This window comes from Gymnoscopelus braueri (genome assembly GCF_963280865.1).
Source record: "Gymnoscopelus braueri genome assembly, chromosome: 24".
Lineage (NCBI taxonomy): Eukaryota > Metazoa > Chordata > Actinopteri > Myctophiformes > Myctophidae > Gymnoscopelus > Gymnoscopelus braueri.
In genome coordinates, this window is record NC_137626.1 from 8,868,078 (window position 1) to 8,886,151 (window position 18,074).

At 41.1% G+C, this 18,074-nt stretch overlaps 1 long non-coding RNA gene and 1 pseudogene across 2 annotated transcripts in view; one reads left to right on the top strand and one right to left on the bottom strand.

Moving 5' to 3' along the window:
• LOC308080286 overlaps window positions 1–18,074 on the top strand; it is a 408,660-nt gene that overhangs the window by 300,410 nt on the left and 90,176 nt on the right. The gene's annotated exons all lie outside the window — the stretch shown is intronic.
• The window catches only part of LOC308080257 (NACHT, LRR and PYD domains-containing protein 3-like), a 38,713-nt pseudogene that overhangs the window by 7,923 nt on the left and 12,716 nt on the right, over window positions 1–18,074 (bottom strand). The window contains exons 6-9 of the transcript XR_013935049.1: window positions 12,510–14,274; window positions 8,678–8,842; window positions 4,565–4,744; window positions 400–570 (exon numbers count right to left, since the gene is read on the bottom strand). The product of XR_013935049.1 is annotated as an NACHT, LRR and PYD domains-containing protein 3-like (transcript). The remainder of the gene's footprint in view (window positions 1–399; window positions 571–4,564; window positions 4,745–8,677; window positions 8,843–12,509; window positions 14,275–18,074) is intronic.

Consider the following 18,074-nt stretch of genomic DNA (forward strand, 5'->3'; position numbering starts at 1 on the left):
AAACACCACCCTGGATTCACAACACATTCTCTAAAGACTTTTTCCTTTTCAGAATTAAAACTACATTGCTGCCTACATGTATACAAATACATGATCAATACAAATTACAGTCAAAGCTGATGGGGACAGCTGGGAGGAGGCCTGGTAGTGTCTGTAGTACAGGGGGGCTTTCACATAGGAAGGGGACAAACTTTTTTCTAGTTCAATGAATCAATGGTCCAAACTTGTGAAACTTAACAAGTTGTCTTTGCATTCGACAGCTTGACAGATATTATACTATATACTATTGTCTGTGCCCCCCAACACACACACAGACCAAAAAAGAAAAGTAATTAGGATAAGCTCCATGTGTAATTACTCCAGAATTGTCATCTGTTGAACAGGTTCATGAATACTGACCTGAGGGTCTCCAGTGTACAGTGTGGACTGCCCAGTCCAACAGAGAGCCGAGTCACGCCTGAATCGCCCAGATCACTATTAGTTAGATCAATTTCTTTCAAACTAGAGCTGGAGCTGAGAACTGACGATAACTCCTCACAGCATCTCTCTGACAGGTTACAGCCACTCAGCCTGAAGAAAGAGTAGTGATTACATCATTAGTTGTATTTTCTGTTAAAGAAACATCACATTATACATTAAACATCCATCCAATCAATCAATCAATCAACTCTATTGTCACAACACAGTTACAGGTAAAAGTGAGGTGAAACTCTAGTTTAAGCAGGCTTTCACATTTGCAGTTCAAGTGGTAAAAGAGAATTACAAGTACAAAAAATGAAAATAAGAGCACAAAAAGGCTGAAAATAGCAGCATGTTAAGATCAGTATTCTGTCATATAAAGGTCCTAAATCACATGTAGTGCATTCAGTAAAGTGCATGTCAGTGTCATGTCAGCTAAGGAAGACCTACAAGTCCAGTTATTAGTATTAGTTAAAACAAAAAACCTTCATGCATGTAACTTTAAATGTAACTTTAAAAACGTTTCAGTTAGTATTTGTATGATTTTGGGTATCTCCCATTCTGTTCATTTTGTTGTATGTCTGTCTATCTTTTAGTAAAATAAGTCATGAACAGAAGGCCAGGATTTCATGGAACTTAGTGGTAAAATTCAATTTCAGTAGGCTTCAGTCTGAGGAAGGGCGAAGCCCCAAACATCACAGCAGCACTCAGGTGCAAGAAAGAATTCTGCAACCGGAGCCCACAGTGTGTGAGCGTTCTCTTTTGCTTTTCATGTTATCTTTTTTCGTTCAGCACCTGCCCAACTTCAGGGGTGGATGTTCATGTCTTTCCTGATTTTTATATTAATTTCAGTAGGCTGCCATGACAAGATGATTACAGTTGGGGTCAAATAGCTCAAAGGCCAATGTCACAATCAAAGTCAGACTTACATAATCGGTCAAATTATATCTTGATATTTGCATTGTGCTGGTGGAGACCAGGTTACATTTTCTGGGGCGGTGGGGGGAAGCCCTGCTTTTAATATCAGCAAGTATAGGGCTTAAGGGGTTAAGAAAATATATGCCACTCTGATTCCTTTTAAATAAATCAAACCTTGGGTGGAGGTATGTGCTAGTGCAGGGGTTCTCAAACTTTCTTATACCACAACCCAGAGTCCTGCAACGGGCCGGGTACCCGCGGATACCCGACGGGTACCCGCGTTTGACGGGTGAAAACGGGTGAAAATTTTACTTTGATAAGATCACGGGTACGGGCACGGGCGGTACTGAACTAATCGCGGGCGGGTATCATTTTATTGTGAAAATCAGAGAGCACTGTTTCCGCCCAAACAACGTCACTTGTGTAACTTAACACAGCACAACTGCATGGAGCATGCTCATGCTGGTCAGTTATCTTAACTCACAAAAACACATTGAACATCCTGTTAAACCTTCATCTGCTGACGTAAACAACGACACATGTGTGCTGCGTAGATGCGCGTTCGCGCGTGGCTTAAGCTCGCTCTTCCGTCTTCACTTGATTTCTGTACAAACCTGACCACACCGCAGCGAGAGATATGTTTAATGTATGTAATATGTTTTGCTAACTCTTGTTGTAAACCTATTTTCCCTTTTGGGACATTAATAAAGAATTTGAATGTAGCGCTGTTGTTGAAGGCTGCTATCTTTTTCAACACACTTTTGAATAGGTTTTACATTTTACACGGGTAAACGGGCGGACAACGGGTCATTTATTTGACGGGCGGGGCTGGTTCGTATTTTGAAATAATCACGGGTGACGGGTCGGTCTACGGATCTGAGTATTGACGGGCGGGGCGGGCGCGGGTTCTCAAAATTGGACCCGTGCAGGACTCTGACACAACCCCATATTTTATGTTTTTTTTTTTAACAGACCCTCATTATTTTATATTATATACTATAGCTATTGTCTTTGCCCCCCCCTCATATACACACACACACACACACACACACACACACACACACACACACACACACACACACACACACACACACACACACACACACACACACACACACACACACACACACACACACACACACACACACACACACACGTGGAAAAAAAGAAAAGAAAAAGAACACCACAAGTCACACAAGTGACTTTCAATGGAACTTTAAAAACATTTCAGTTAATATTTTGTATGATTGTATTTGTATGTAGCCTATGTCTATCTATCTGTTAGTAAAATAAGTCATGAATAGATGGCCAAGCTTTCATGGAACTTAGAGGGTAAATTCAGTAGACTGCCATGACAAAAAGCCTGGCTACTGCTTGCTATTGTGCACATTAGAGATTATAGATACTAGACCATACCCGATGAAGGGTGCAGGCGAAAGTAGTTGCAAACTTGGGCTTATTGCACGTCCTGTCGTGCGGTTTCTCCCTCCAGCGCGTCCCGTCGTGCTGACCCCCCCCCTCCTCCCCCCGCGGGTCCCGTCGCGGCACCCCCCGCGGTCACCCCTCCCCACGGGCAACCCCCCCCCTTGCGGAACCCCCCGGGTCCCGTCGCTCACACACACACCGACACACACACACCGACACACACACACACACACACACACACACACACACACACACACACACACACACACACACACACACACACACACACACACACACACACACACACACACACACACACACACACAGAGAGATCCGTAAGAATCCACTCAGAGAGTGGGCGGGGTCTATGGTGTGGAAGCAGGCTAGCTCACTGGCAGAGCGTGACAGACGTTGGTGTTGCCATGTTGGCCTATTGTAAGCGGTTTAGGGGCAATATTGGTGGTAGTGTGTTTTGGCGTTGGTTGTGAAAGTGCAGGTGGGTGTGGGGACGCGTTGTGAGCTTGTAGATCGGCTGTTTTCCAAGAGGCAAGAAGGCACTTCGTTTGGCCTTCTTTTCATAGACCTTGTTGCTTTTAGGGCTCGTTTCGTTTTGGCCTAGTTTTCATAGACCTTGCTGCTTGTTTCTCGCGCGAAACCTGGCAACGTTATCTCCCATTGTTTGACACAAACGCTAATAAGAAGCTGAGATTTGATGAAATCGATAAACGGGCTTTGCAGTTAAGTTCAGATGGTAATGGTCAATGGCTGTGTGCAAAATCAGAGCAATTGCTCCAGCCACTGAGGAGAACCGGGCAGCTTCACCACTACAGACAAACAGAGTTACAGAGGTTTGTCAAATTATAGGAGGATAGATATGTCTGAATTATAGTGTATCATTGTCGTTGCAGTTAGCCACCACAATAATGTGTCAATTATTCAGAACATGAGCATGTGGGGCTCGCCCTATCCGTTTGTCTGGTGTAGCTGGTATGATTGACATCAATTGGATCTTTCCAAATGCATACGCACACAATAAATTCCACGCACAGACACACATTTTCGCGCCCGATGTAGCTTGGCCGTGACTTTCTTTCTACTAACACCGAATCACCTGCTATCTGTAAGCCTACAGCGAGGAGCTATGACCCGGGGGTGGGAGTTAACGCTAGCTGGGACCTGACTTCATTTTGGACTTCCACACTGACTTCATCCTTAGATTGTATTACCTTTGCCTTGCAAGTTATGTTTGTCTTAATTAGTCTCAATTGTGTGATTTTAGATTTTTTTGTTATCTTAGCTCTGAATTTTAATTGACTGCTGTTTTGTATCCTTATGGATGGTTTATATCTTGGCATTGTAAAGCACTTTGTAACATAGTTTTTGAAAAGTGCTTTAGAAATAAAGTGTATTATTATTATTATTGATTTTATTATTATTAAAAATTGTACCATTATTATTATTATAAAAGAAAAGCGGTCAGTCCTGAGTCAGTGCAGTGTTGTGTGTCGTAGTGTCTGTAGTACAGGGAGGCTTTCACATAGGAAGGGGACAAACTTTTTTCTAGTTCAATGAATCAATGGTCCAAACTTGTGAAACTTAACAAGTTGTCTTTGCATTCGACAGCTTGACAGATATTATACTATATACTATTGTCTGTGCCCCCCAACACACACACAGACCAAAAAAGAAAAGTAATTAGGATAAGCTCCATGTGTAATTACTCCAGAATTGTCATCTGTTGAACAGGTTCATGAATACTGACCTGAGGGTCTCCAGTGTACAGTGTGGACTGGCCAGTCCAACAGAGAGCCGAGTCACACTCACGCCTGAATCGTGCAGATGATTATTGCTTAGATCCAATTCTTTCAAATTAGAGGAGCTGGAGCTGAGAACTGATGATAACTCCTCACAGCATCTCTCTGACAGGTTACAGCCACTCAGCCTGAAGAAACAGTAGTGATTACATCATTATTCGTATTTTATTTCTGTTAAAGTAACATCACATTATACATTAAACATATCCAATCAATCAATCAACTTTATTGTCACAACACAGTTACAGGTAAAAGTGAGGTGAAACTCTTGTTTATGCAGGCTTTCGCTTTTGCAGTTCAAGGGGTAAAAGAGAAGTTAAAAATGGAAAATAAAAAGAGCACAAAAAGCCTGAAAATAGCAGCATGTTAAGATCAGTATTCTGTCATATAAAGATGTCCTAAATCACATGTAGTGCATTCAATAAAGTGCATGTCAGTGTCATGTCAGCTTTGAAGTCTTAACACTTGCATGACTAAGCTATCAATATGACCGATTTTGAGAATTTAAAGTGGCTTATCTTCTCTCATGAAGCTCTGAGAAAGTTCCCCTTTCATGACTTTTCCTAAATATTTGTTTAAAATCATCTCCGTTTTTTTTTTCTTCTGAAACGTATTATAAATATGAAATATATACCATATATACCATCCCAGCCGTTATATTTCGGCTAAATTGACCGCTCTCACCCTCTCTCCCGCAGGGAAGAGCAGTTGACACCTCCAGACCCCCCGCAGAGCGGCCCGTAGACGAGCAGACTCCCTGCGCAGCAGCGAGTCTATGTTGCCATGTCTGCTTATTATAAGCGACTTTGGGCTTGTTTTTCGCGTCTTTCTATTATTATTAATATTATAATTATATATATAATTACATTATAATGGTAATACTTTTCTACTCCACTACAGCTCAGAGGCAAATCTTGTACTTTTACTTCACTACAATTATTTGAAAACTTTAGTTACTAGTTACTTTGCAGATATAAATATCTTTTCATACTTGTTTAGATTAGAGCTTCATGCATTTTTATTAGGTATATATTTATATAGAAAGGTCTAACCAGGGACTGGGGTTGCAAATTAGCCTCGGCTATTACCCCATTCATGCCTCACTGTTTTCTCAGGGCACAACGACGCACGCAGTAACATTTTCATAGACCTGACTGCTTATTTCTCTCGCAAAATTTGGCGACCCATTTTCCACTTTCCCTTTCACTGCAAAGCGGTGGAAAAAGATAGGATCTACAAGCATACAGCTTGTCACGCGCAACTGTTTTATGCTTGAAGATCAGATATTTTGCGCAGGATTGAGCACATTTGTGGAACATAGCATTGTGTTCACTTGTTGCACTGAGGGAGGAGGAGAGGAGACGCGTTTGTCAGCGACGTGGACAGCTGATAGAATGAGAGCTTTACGCTCAGACAATAATGTGAATATTATTATTATGAATAATAATAATATAGGTTTGTCAAGAGATATCCATGTGTTTTGGACAATGGAGATAGTCACGTAATTAGACAGTGGCTTCAGCGTTCATATAGGCTCCATGTTTCACTGAAGAGTTTAATGTGACGCTACAGATTGCGCTGTTTTATACGCTTTTTTTTAATAAAGATTTTACATACAGAATCTGCAGTTACCATTACATTTTATAATACAATTTTATATATATATATACTACATTGCTATTTTATAATGTTTCTGCCTGCCTACAACAACAACATTATGTGGGCTCACGAAATCAACACTGCATGGAAGTAAAAATGAGATCCCCACATACACAAATCACAAATCATGATGACATATAGGAGACAGATAGAAATACACACTAGCCTACTGCTTCATGTCTCACTGTTTTCTCAGGGCACAACGCATGCAGTAACACTTTCATAGACCTGCCTGCTTATTTCTCTCTCAAAATTTGGCAACCCATTTTCAACTCTCAGCTTTTTAGAAGACAATGGAACCCCCCACTGTTTGGGGGAGAAAGTGTGAACTAGTCTGGAACACAGAGGGGAGACAGTGGCCAATAGGGGAATAGGGCCTGATTTGGGGATCAAAATGATCGTTTTTCAGGCATGGTGGAGGATAATGAAACCTCAGTCATGCGAGTGTTAAAGGAAGACCTAAAAGTCCAGTTATTAGTATTAGTGGAAACAAAAAACTTTCATACATGTAACTTTAAATACGTTTCAGTTAGTATTTGTATGTTTTTCATCTTTACTTCTGAGGGTAATAATACAATCAGTTGAATGGGTTACACACACACACACACACACACACACACACACACACACACACACACACACACACACACACACACACACACACACACACACACACACACACACACACAGTTTACATTCATCTAACTCTGACCAAGGTCCCTGATTTTTTATCTAAATTAGAACCCATATGCAGTGCTTGGTCCACACTTTGAACAAATATTGCTCAGTGGTCTGGCTATGAGGATAGCTGCTTTCCGCACCGTTAATGTACTTACACGTTGTACAATTATATTTTTATTGTTTTTTTGGCCCCACATTTTGGCCAGTAGGCGGCCTGTCGCACCGCATTTAGTTACATATCAAATGATGTTACCTGCCCCACATTTTGGCCCCTGGCAATACTTAATTTGGTAAGCAAGCTGTGATAACAACCTTGAACTGTATCAGCTATTGCGAGAGGATGCGTGCACAATAATGCATTACAGATGAGTCTGTTAACCCTGTTAATGAATGAATTGATGCAAATGAATGTGATACACGGACAAGGCATGACAACAACGTTAGGTGAGCCTTTTGTTTATTACATCAGAAGTGACCTGGTCAAGGCAATAAATACCAGGGTCGAATGTTCGGCCCAGTCCAGCCCTGCTGAAAGACATGCAATACGATAGGTTAAATGAATTATCTGACTGATTATTAATTATAAGGGGGCGGCATAATTAGTTGTAGGCTATACCTGATGTAATGACACTGACAGCTATCAAATACAACTCACTGATGTCATTCCGAGGGTAGCCTGAGGCTACGAGATCAAACCATGGTCTTGAAGGGCGGACCCAAACACAGCCGCCTGGATTTGTGCGTGGCTTCCTATTGCTTCACCAATCTATGTCCCCGCCTCCCCTCCCCTCCCCCCCTCGGCCTGTGCACGGAGCACGCTGACGTCACCAAATTTAGAGCGACGCCCCTCTGCACTCTGATTGGTTAGGAGATAACAAGGTCCAAGACCATCGTTCTTGCATCGCTCCCCCAGGCTTTTTTTCTTTTGTAACAAAAAAAAAAGCCTGGGTTTCCGAGGCTATTCCGAGGGTGACACTGATTGCATCCCACATGTTCTTCTAATGGTTTTGATTGTCTGTCAGTGTTTATGTCATTCATAAAATCACTCTGCATGTGATCCAGACGAGTTCTCTGTTGTCCTAAATGTGCGTAGCATTTGTCATTTAATATCATGTAGGCAAGGTTACTGAGCACAAACATTTTCCAATATTGTACTAATTTATTCCAAACTTCTTCCCAACCATTGAATGTTTTTATTGTGGGATATGAGGAGGGAATAACTCACAACTTTGTTTATACTCCTCTATCAGCCTATAACTCATTCATTCAAACCAACGTTACATGTGCATGAACACATCATTTGTTTTCATTATTAAATGAAAAACACTCTGCATTCACAATACATTCTCTACTGACTTTTTCCTATTCAGAATTAAAACTACATTGCTGCCTACATGTATACAAATACATGATCAATACAAATAACACTCAAAGCTGATGGGGACAGCTGGGAGGAGGCCTGGTAGTGTCTGTAGTACAGGGGGGCTTTCACATAGGAAGGGGACAAACGTTTTTTCTAGTTCAATGAATCAATGGTCCAAACTTGTGAAACTCAACAAGTTGTCTTTGCATTTGACAGCTTGACAGATATTATTATACTATATACTATTGTCTGTGCCCCCCAACACACACACAGACCAAAAAAGAAAAGTAATTAGGATAAGCTCAATGTGTAATTACTCCAGAATTGTCATCTGTTGAACAGGTTCATGAATACTGACCTGAGGGTCTCCAGTGTACAGTGTGGACTGGCCAGTCCAACAGAGAGCCGAGTCACGCCTGAATCGCCCAGATTAGTTAGATCAATTTCTTTCAAACTAGAGCTGGAGCTGAGAACCGACGATAACTCCTCACAGCATCTCTCTGACAGGTTACAGCCACTCAGCCTGAAGAAAGAGTAGTGATTACATCATTAGTTGTATTTTCTGTTAAAGAAACATCACATTATACATTAAACATCCAATCAATCAATCAATCAACCAACTCTATTGTCACAACACAGTTACAGGTAAAAGTGAGGTGAAACTCTAGTTTAAGCAGGCTTTCACATTTGCAGTTCAAGTGGTAAAAGAGAATTACGAGTACAAAAAATGAAAATAAGAGCACAAAAAGGCTGAAAATAGCAGCATGTTAAGAATAGTATTCTGTCATATAAAGGTCCTAAATCACATGTAGTGCATTCAATAAAGTGCATGTCAGTGTCATGTCAGCTAAGGAAGACCTACAAGTCCAGTTATTAGTATTAGTTAAAACAAAAAACCTTCATGCATGTAACTTTAAATGTAACTTTAAAAACGTTTCAGTTAGTATTTGTATGATTTTTATCTTTACTTCTGAGGATAATAATAAAATCAGTTGAATGGGGGTTATGGTATCTCCCATTCTTTTCATTTTGTTGTATGTCTGTCTATCTTTTAGTAAAATAAGTCATGAACAGAAGGCCAGGATTTCATGGAACTTAGTGGTAAATTTCAATTTCAGTAGGCTTCAGTCTGAGGAAGGGCGAAGCCCCAAACATCACAGCAGCACTCAGGTGCAAGAAAGAATTCTGCAACCGGAGCCCACAGTGTGTGAGCGTTCTCTTTTGCTTTTCATGTTATCTTTTTTCGTTCAGCACCTGCCCAACTTCAGGGGTGGATGTTCATGTCTTTCCTGATTTTTATATTAATTTCAGTAGGCTGCCATGACAAGATGATTACAGTTGGGGTCAAATAGCTCAAAGGCCAATGTCACAATCAAAGTCAGACTTACATAATCGGTCAAATTATATCTTGATATTTGCATTGTGCTGGTGGAGACCAGGTTACATTTTCTGGGGCAGTGGGGGGGAAGCCCTGCTTTTAATATCAGCAAGTATAGGGCTTAAGGGGTTAAGAAAATATATGCCACTCTGATTCCTTTTAAACAAATCAAACCTTGGGTGGAGGTATGTGCTAGTGCAGGGGTTCTCAAACTTCCAGAGTCACAACCCCATATTTTATGTTTTTTTTTTAACAGACCCTCATTATTTTATATCATATACTATAGCTATTGTCTTTGCCTCATATATACACACACACACACACACACACACACACACACACACACACACACACACACACACACACACACACACACACACACACACACACACACACACACACGTGGAAAAAAAGAAAAGAAAAAGAACACCACAAGTGACTTTCAATGGAACTTTTAAAACATTTCAGTTAATATTTTGTATGATTGTATTTGTATGTAGCCTATGTCTATCTATCTGTTAGTAAAATAAGTCATGAATAGATGGCCAAGCTTTCATGGAACTTAGAGGGTAAATTCAGTAGACTGCCATGACAAAAAGCCTGGCTACTGCTTGCTATTGTGCACATTAGAGATTATAGATACTAGACCATACCCGATGAAGGGTGCAGGCGAAAGTAGTTGCAAACTTGGGGTTATTGCACGTCCTGTCGTGCGGTTTCTCCCTCCAGCGCGTCCCGTCGTGCAGCCCCCCCTCCCTCCTCCCCCCCGCGGGTCCCGTCGTGGCACCCACCGCGGTCACACCTCCCCACGGGCAACCACCCCCCCCCCCCCCCTTGCGGAACACCCCGGGTCCCGTCGCTCACACACACACCGACACCGACACACACCGACACACACACACACACACACACACACACACACACACACACACACACACACACACACACACACACACACACACACACACACACACACACACACACACACACACACACACAGAGATCCGTAAGAATCCACTCAGAGAGTGGGCGGGGTCTATGGTGTGGAAGCAGGCTAGCTCACTGGCAGAGCGTGACAGACGTTGGTGTTGCCATGTTGGCCTATTGTAAGCGGTTTAGGGGCAATATTGGTGGTAGTGTGTTTTGGCGTTGGTTGTGAAAGTGCAGGTGGGTGTGGGGACGCGTTGTGAGCTTGTAGATCGGCTGTTTTCCAAGAGGCAAGGTATATGTGTGAAGGCGCTTCGTTTGGCCTTCTTTTCATAGACCTTGTTGCTTTTAGGGCTCGTTTCGTTTTGGCCTAGTTTTCATAGACCTTGCTGCTTGTTTCTCGCGCGAAACCTGGCAACGTTATCTCCCATTGTTTGACACATAAACGCTAATAAGAAGCTGAGATTTGATTAAACTGAAAAACAGGCTTCGCAGTTAAGTTCAGATGGTAATGGTCAATGGCTGTGTGCAAAATCAGAGCAATTGCTCCAGCCACTGAGGAGAACCGGGCAGCTTCACCACTACAGACAAACAGAGTTACAGAGGTTTGTCAAATTATAGGAGGATAGATATGTCTGAATTATAGTGTATCATTGTCGTTGCAGCTAGCCACCACAATAATGTGTCAATTATTCAGAACATGAGCACGTGGGGCTCGCCCTATCCGTGTGTCTGGTGTAGCTGGTATGATTGACATCAATTGGATCTTTCCAAATGCATACGCACACAATAAATTCCACGCACAGACGCACATTTTCGCGCCCGATGTAGCTCGGCCGTGACTTTCTTTCTACTAACACCGAATCACCTGCTATCTGTAAGCCTACAGCGAGGAGCTATGACCCGGGTGTGGGAGGTAACGCTAGCTGGGACCTGACTTCATTTTGGACTTCCACACTGACTTCATCCTTAGATTGTATTACCTTTGCCTTGCAAGTTATGTTTGTCTCAATTAGTCTCAATTGTGTTGATTTTAGATTTTAAAATGTTATCTTAGCTCAGAATTTTAATTGACTGTTGTTTTTTATCCTTAGCCTATGGATGGCATTGTAAAGCACTTTGTAACATAGTTTTTGAAAAGTGCTTTAGAAATAAAGTGTATTATTATTATTATTGATTTTATTATTATTATAAATTGTACTATTATTATTATAAAAGAAAAGCGGTCAGTCCTGAGTCCGTGCAGTGTTGTGTGTACCAGGTGTGCGCGGCCGCCACTGTAAACACTGTGGTAAAGTGGTGGTAAAGCACCACGTTAAAATTAACAACACTGAATGGAACAGAGATTGACAGACAGACAGACAGACAGACAGACATAAAGACAGACATAAAGAAGAACAAAAGCTTTAGCTGTTGTTCGAGGTTGTAAATATAAATATTTCCATTCCCCCATAGCAATCCACACAGACCAAGGATAAACGAGGTAAAGAAAGACAGGCAGACAGAGCTTCCTACATGCATCCCCCAGCTGATTATCATTATGATTAATGGATGTGTTCACCCAGGTTCGGCTCATCCGACGCCTATGCACACATACACACAATTTATGTTAGTCTATGTTTGAGCAAGGTTCCTAATTTAAAACACTAGTGTTCAAATCAATTAACCATTTTAACCCTTCCATTCCTATTTTGGTAATTTTTCAAAAATTGAAATAAATAGCCAAACTACAAGCCCACAACAAATCATGAAGCAACAGGTTGTAGATCTGCTATTTTTGCTATTCATTATGTTGTATAAGAATGAAGTGGTTAAAATGATTGTATTGTCTTTCCTATAACAGAAAAATTACACATTAAATGCATCCAGTTATCAGTTCACCCACAGAGCTCTATTGGAGGCTTTGATCACTGGCAGCAGTCCCAGAAGAGCCTCCTCTGAAGCTTGGTATTTCTTCAGGTCAAACACATCCAGCTCCTTTCCTGATGACAGCAACATGAAGACCAGAGCTGACCACTGAGCAGGAGAGAGATTTTGTGCAGAGATCTCTCCTGAGCTCAGGTACCGTTGGATCTCCCTCTCTAGAGAATGATCATTCATCTCATTCAGACAGTGGAACAGATTAATGCTTTTCTCTGGAGAGGGATTCTCACTGATCTTCTTCTTGATGTACTGGACTGTTTCTTCATTGATCTGTGACATACTTCCTGTTTGTCCCAACAGTGTTTTTAAGAGAGTCTGATTGGTTTCCACTGAGAGGCCCAGCAGGAAACGGAGGAACAAGTCCCAGTGTCCCTTAGAACTCTGTAAGGCCTTGTCTACAGCACTCTGGTAGAGGTGATTCATGTCAGGTTTTGGCAGCATGGAGGTTGTTTGTGGTTCTGACAGAAGGTTGGCACCAGTGTTGATGAATGAGACAAAGACATGAAGAGCAGCCAGAAACTCCTGAACGCTCAGATGGACAAAGCAGAACACCTTGTCATGGCGCCACCCACCCTCTACCTCTTTAAACATCTGTGTGAACACTCCTGAGTACACTGCTGCATCTTTGGTATTAATGTCACACTCTATCAGGTCTGCTTCATAGAAGATCAGGTTGCCTTTCTCCAGCTGTTTATAAGCCAGTTTTCCCAGAGACAACATGGCCCCCGTCGTTCTGTCATGATACTTTTCCTTAGTTTGTTTGGACTGAACCAACATGAAGTGAATGTACAGCTCGGTCAGGGTCTTTGGCAATCTTAGTTTCTTCACTGTTGTCAACATGTCCTGGACAACTGCAGCAATGATCAAACAGAAGACTGGGATGTGACACATGATGTGGAGGCATTTTGATGTCTGGATGTGTTTGTAGATTTTACTGGCCTGGTTTTCATCACTAAATTTCTTCATGAAGTACTGCTCCTTCTGGGGGTCAGTGAACCCTCTCACCTCTGTCACCCTGTCAACATACTCTTTAGGGATCAGAGAGGCTGCTGCAGGTCGTGTGGTTATCCAGATGCGAGCAGAGGGAAGCAGGTTCCCACTAATGAGGTTTGTTAGCAACACATCCACTGAGGTTTGCTTTGTGACATCAGTACAGATCTCACTGTTATCGAAGTCTAGAGAATTCCGCCATTCATCTAATCCATCAATGATGAACACAACTTGGGATCCTTGGAAACGGCAGATTTCTTCTTCGTTGGTGGTAACACCAAAAAAGTCATGAATAAGGTCAATCAAGCTGTAATTCTTTTTCTCATTCAGCATCAAATTCAGCTCTCGGAAAGTCAATGGAAAGATTAAGTGGATATCCTTGTTGGCTTTGTTTTCTGCCCAGTCCAGAGTGTATTTCTGAGTTAAGACTGTTTTACCAATGCCAGCCACTCCCTTTGTCATCACTGTTCTGAATGTCTTTTCTTGTCCAGGTTTAAGGATGTTGTTTAAATGGATAGTTTGTTCTTTTCTGGTTGTTTTCCTGGATGCTGTTTCAATCTGTCTGACCTCATGTTCCATATTGACCTGTCCACTCCCTCCTTCTGTGATGTAGAGCTCTGTGTAGATCTCATTCAGAAGTTGTTTATGTCCTTCTTTTGTCATCCATTCCAACATACACTGAAACTTCTCCCACAGAATAGTCTTGAGTTGTCGTTGACACACAGGAGCGGGAGTTTCTAAATGATCAAAGAACAGAGGATAACAATAAGTGCATGTTATGGTAAATGTAGTCCTCAAATGAGAGGTCTTGGTCATTCTAAAGTTAAAAGAGGATCATGTGTCTGCTGATGTAGTCGCTGAAAAAGTATGTTTTACTGTCAGATTATCAAGATTATTGACTATGTAGCCCAATATTATACATTATACGACAAATAGCGAAAATAGCCAGTCTACAAGCTCATAAAGCGTTGCGTCATGACAGCTCCTGAGCTTGTACATTGGCTATTTACATATTTCTTTTAAATAAATGACAAATTCAGAAAATTGGTTGGACAGTGGACACAGGTTGAAAGTGGTTAATCACACACCGGTCACATCATTATCTGGTCTAATTACAACTCTGTTCTGATGTAGACTGTAGACTAACATTAAACAACAGACAAAAACATTAACCACTGCTGGTTACGATGGACTTTTTTATGTGTCGAAGGCAGATAAATTAAAACTGGCTTCAGCCCCTGAACCGCTAGCCACGGGCATTAAATAAAATACAAGTCTGGTGAATGTAGTGAAACAAAATGAAATTTTGTCGAGCGTCAGGCTCACACACACGCACACACACACACACACACACACACACACACACACACACACACACACACACACACACACACACACACACACACACACACACACACACACACACACACACACACACACACACAGCTGGTTATGTTATGATAGTTAATTTTAAAAAGGAAACACAGATGAAATGTTGTTTCTCATGGAGAAATGTCCTTTTAGCAGACCAGTCTCCATGAGGAGGTCTGAGCACAGTTACAGTCCTCCTAAACATGTCTACAATTCTCTGCATAATGTGATTTTATCAAATAAAACACATGACAAGCACAAAAGCTGTGTACAATTCATTGAGAGTGCTGATGTTGTTTTTGTTGTCATAGTGAAGTGACTGTGGTCAAATAAGATATACTAAACATATATAATCAATTCAATTGATTAGTTTGATTAACTGTTGCATCCGTACTTCATTTTCTTGCTGGTTTTACCACATGAGGAGACGACCCAGATGTTGACAGTGAACTGTCAGATATACTGTACCAGCCACTGAAAGGTCACGTCACACTACTTTACAACTCTGTTTTATCACTTCTGGGTCCATATTTATCAAGCTTCTCATGGTAGCAATATCAGTCTAACCCTAACCCAACAAGGTTTAAGACACAGGAGTAGGAGTATGTTGTCAGTTTTAATTTATTCGGATGGAGCTCCTGCTCTAACCCGTTACACCCAATCCGCACTGCCAGTGACGCGAGTGAGCGAATGATGAAATCTCATTAAAATACATGTTTCAATGAGACCGTCCTGACGTACCGCGAGCGACAACGCCCCTCGCTTGCACAGTCTCTATTTGAGCGAGGTTTCACGGGCGTGTCCCGCCCCCAAACACTTTTTATTGATTTTTTTGTATTGATTGAATACTTTATTAACAGTACAGGTACGATTTTACAATGGTTGTTAAAAGGATAACACAAAAAGCTCTAGGAGCTTGTTTCCATTGTGGTCCTGGTTGAGATCTGCACGCTGCTTTGTCATAGAGTTAAAAATGATAATGGAATAAATCTATACTATTTTCATTGTCAGACGTTTTATTAAGAGTGAAGGAAATTGGATTTTCAAATGGCATAGTGGACGGACAACAACACATCGGCTACTGCACCCTCACTTTGTTCGTCATACTGTATTTGAGGATTGTTCACATTGTGAACACAGTATAGTGAGACCCTCATTACTTCATATTTATAGCCTAAAGTTCAAACGACCACCATCTACACTTTCTACAGGCTACAGTGAGTGAATTTTTTTTATTTATTTATTGCTTCTTCTGAAATTGTCCTGAAATGTGGGATACATGTCATGTATCCTGATGAAAATGTAAAATTCCTGATGAACATCTAACTAACGAAACGCTGACAGCAATAAATAAATAGCGGAGCTTTTTCTACCGATGTGCACACTTCATTTTTCTGTTTGATGAACTGTTGTTTGTCCTGCACCTGCTGCGGGACTTGAGTGGATCATGTGCGTGCACTATGTATCTTTTCATACAGTGAGTGAGACCCTCACTTCATTTAGGCCACGTTTATTTCAGTCAAACAGTCAAACATAGTGATGCCATAGAGGTTGTTTAAGAAGACTTATATGTAAGTGTTTGTGCATGATGTAGAGTAGACATACTATCATGTGCAGCTTATGGAGAAAAGAATATCTGAAGGAGACTGGGCGCACGCGCGTGTGTGTGCGCGGGCGCGTGCGCGTGCGCGTGCGTGTGTGTGTGCTACACTGTAGCTTATTCCTTTCCACAATTCCGCTCCTATTATGCATTCATTTAATAGTTATTTGATTGGTTCAGGATTTAAAAGAGTCTTTCATTGTTAAGATGAGAGAATCACACAGCTCACAGCCTGTGAGACATCACTGCTTTGCTGAAATATGCAACACTGTAGCGGTGCAACAGTTAATAAAACGAATCAATGTAATTGATAATTAAAAAAAGATAATCGATATTTGAATAAAATACTAAATTAATGTCATTATAGGTTAAAAGTTTCGAAAACATTTTGTTAATAGTGAACAGCAGATCAACAAACTCACAAAAGGTCGCGATGCGACGTGTTGGGAGCTTGTAGATCTGCCATTTTCACTATTTTTGCACGACACCATTGTGTGGCGAAGTATAAAGTAATGCTTAGGTGGTTAATCGATTTGCTGATATAACTTTAGCTATATCAACAAATATATTGATAGTTGCAGATCTACAACAATGTGATTACTAACTAGTCGTCACAGTCAGCAGAAAGAATTGATGATTGGAGATTTATTATGAACACACACATATCATGTGTTATGGTTGTTATGCTCATCATTATGGATTCTATTATCATTGTCATAATGCCAATATTTTATAATTATTATTATGGGAGTCCTGCACTCTGGCCTTCATCAGTTATGATATTGATGAAGGTCTGAACGACCGGAATGTTGTATCTTCATTAAACTATTTATGAAGCATTGCGTTAGTTCATACAGAGCATAGGAGTCATACACGTCTCAGCTGTAATCAGCTGTCAGTCTGCTGATTGTTTACAATCAGCCTAGCTTCCTACTCTCCAATCACAGCTATGCCGTTCATTACCAAAGCAGCCACACTTCTCTACACACCGAGCTCACACTATTAGCCCATTAAGACCGGGAACGCATCCGTGTAATTTTAGATTTCTTTGGCTATTAAAAAATAGCAGATATACAAGCTCATAGCGCGGCACCGAGTGCCGCGCTACGAGCTTGTAGATCTGCTATTTTTTTTAAAAATCGTGAAAAATTTGTGAAAATCTTTGAATATGTTAATTTAAAGCAAAACATTTTTAACTCCGATCTGTGCTTCTGGGGGGTCCCTGGAACAACATGTTTTGAGATGGGGGTCCGTGGCTAAATACATATCATTTTGGTGGTCATGGAAAAGTTGGAACTGATATAGCAACATACTAGGATTTAGAAAACATTTTTAGATATGCATTTGGCCGCGGATCCCCATCTCAAAATGTTTTGTTCCAGGGACCCTCAGAAGCAAAGATTTGAGTTACAAATGTTCGCTTTAAAAAATATGTATTATTCAAAGATTTGCACACATTTTCTAGATTTTTCAAAAATAGGAGATTTACAAGCTCATAGCGTGGCACTCGGTGCCACGCTATAAGCTTGTAGATCTGCTATTTTTGAATAGCCCACAAAATCTTGA